The sequence below is a fragment of the Zosterops lateralis genome (genome assembly GCF_965231275.1).
Source record: "Zosterops lateralis genome assembly, chromosome: 19".
In the NCBI taxonomy this organism is placed as follows: domain Eukaryota; kingdom Metazoa; phylum Chordata; class Aves; order Passeriformes; family Zosteropidae; genus Zosterops; species Zosterops lateralis.
Genome location: NC_139779.1, coordinates 4,053,987 through 4,056,521, shown reverse-complemented (window position 1 = coordinate 4,056,521; position 2,535 = coordinate 4,053,987).

The following is a 2,535-nucleotide window of genomic DNA, read 5'->3' as shown; positions in this document are numbered from 1 at the left end:
TTCTCACTGGTAAAATCAGATTTCAAGTATCTTTTTCATAATTTTTTTTAGTAAAGATTTTCTGACAATCCTTATATAAAGGTTCACATGCTGTGCCACTGAACACAGAGGAATGATGAGTGAACTTTATCCTTGGGAAGGAATAAGAATAGTTAAAGAAGCACTAAACCAGTGAATCTTGTGAAATTTTAAAATAAATTCAAATGAAAAAATAGGCATTAATGAAGAAACAGGTCTTGGTATCAAGAAAGGGGAAGAGAAGCCCTCAGGAAGGTGAGGCTCCAGCACAAGTGTTGGACGTGGATGCCACCTGCTGGGTACCCACCCAGGGAAGCTGGAGGGGAGCAAAGTCACCTGGGAGTGCTGGAAACCCGGATGAGATCCCTGTGATCACCTTGGCAGGAGCTCAGAGGCAGCAAATCCTGTAGAAAGCTGAAGCCACACTCATGACTGGGGAGGATGCTAAACCTGGTGCCTGTTTCATGCTGATGGCCAGTACAGGACATTCCCGAGCAGAATTCCCAGAGGTGCTTCTCTTTCAAGACTGATTTCTGCTGTGGCTGCTCTACAGCCTGGACATCAGATATTTTCGTCTGCCTAGGAACTTTCATCGCCAGTGGGATTTCTTGGAAGTGCTCTGCTGGAAAACCAAGTGGTGATTTGATCTTGTGAAGTGCTGCCAAACAATATTAGCAGTTTTAACTTCCCTGCTGTGGGGTCATCCCTCACTCCCTCTGCGAGGAATCTGCAAGGACTGAGCTGCTCCATCTTTCCAGTTCATGGGGGACTGTTTGCTGCTGATCTTCAGGGGAAAATCACATTCCTGCTCCATGGTTGGAAGCACTGTGGAGTGTGGTGAGGCAAAAACCACAGCCCCTGAGTAACCACCATTTTGAGTGCCACAGCACTGGCACAGGACAGAGATGAGGAGGAGGAGGGAGAGGAGGAGGAAAGGGAAGAGGAGGAGGCAGGTCAGTCCCCAACCTTGCTCACTCAGGGATGTGGAAGTCAGAGCTCTCCTGGGCTGCCCAAGGAAATGTGAAGGGTTTGTTGTTACTGGCTGCTGATCAAATGAGCTTGTGACTCATCAGCCTTTGCCACATGCTGCTTTTACAATTGGCCTGCTGGAGTTCCAGACAACTGGGCTTTTATCAGCTAAAAAGGGAAATGAGCTCAGTTACTCTGGGTAAATCCAGAGCAATTCATTTGTAGACTGAGGACTTAAATCTATATAATAGTGATTACTTCCAAGACAGCCAAATTCTCTCTTGACATTCCTTCTCCCTTTTGGTTTAAGAACATCCTGATGACCAAGGTCTTTTGGCTTTTCAGGTTAATTTTATCAGGGGTATATTTTTGATGGATAATCCTTATTTCTTGCTTGTTCCTCTCCTAATGATTGTGCAGAGCAGATGAGCCCCAAGAAAGAGAAGCCAATTTACTCTCCCTTTCCTCGGGGCCCTTCTGATGCTGTACCATGCCTGGCTCACACACAAATTTGCATCATCAGGTCTCTTACGCAAAGGATCCTGAATGCCGTGAGATGAAGGAGTCATGAGACTGACGGTTCCCCTGAAAATCAGTTTTGTGCGCTAGACTTGGGGCTTGTGTCTCCAACAGGAAATGCCAGAGCTGGGAAAGCAGATGTGTGTACGAGATTCTGCTGCAAAATTAAACAGGAATTGATAGGAATCTGCTGTTGGAGTTGGACGCTTTAATTGTTTTATGGATTGCAAAGTGATTTTTGCAGAGCAAGGTGTCCTGGCTTTGGTCTTTATCATCTCACCTGCCTCACAAAGGGAATTTGATGGAGGAAACGCCAAATATACAAATATATATTGTTTATACCTCTTTATACTGTGACCTCTGCAGTCACAGCCACACGCACTGCAAACATCACACCGTTAGAATGCCTTTAATCCCCAGAGGCCCGATCTGAGCAGGCAGCTCGCTCAGGGCTGGGGAGGACGGAGGCGGCAGGAGCAACACCTTGTGCCCAATGACCCACAGCTTGTCACCGTGCCCAGGCAAAATCCACCCCGTCCTTCCTCGCCAGGTCCTGGTTTGTGTTCCGGCTTTATCCGCTGGAGAGCTGGGGCCTGCCGTGACCCCTCCAAGGCACCGCCCGGTGCTGCTGTTTGTCCCCTCGTGCCAACAACCCCGTGTTGGGTTATCCGCCTCTCCCGCAGCGGTGAGCGCCGTGAACAGCCCATACAGGGGCGTTCGTGGGGGCAAACAGCGAACGCGGAGAGCCAAAGGCCGCGTTGTCTCCAGGGGGGACGGAACCCTCGTGTCCTGGTCACCCCGTCTGCGGGGAGCCCCAGTGACCCCGCTCCGCTCCCGCGGAACCCGCGCCGGGGCCCGCAGGGGGCGCCGCGCCGCACGGCCACACCCACCCCGTGACGTAACAGCTCCACCGCCTCTCATTGGTCTATCCCCGCCCCGCCCGCGTGGCTCCTCCCTCAAGGCCACCGCTGATTGGCGGGTATGGCGCAGGTCCCGCCCCCCGGGGCACGGCCGCTGCCCCCTCCCCGG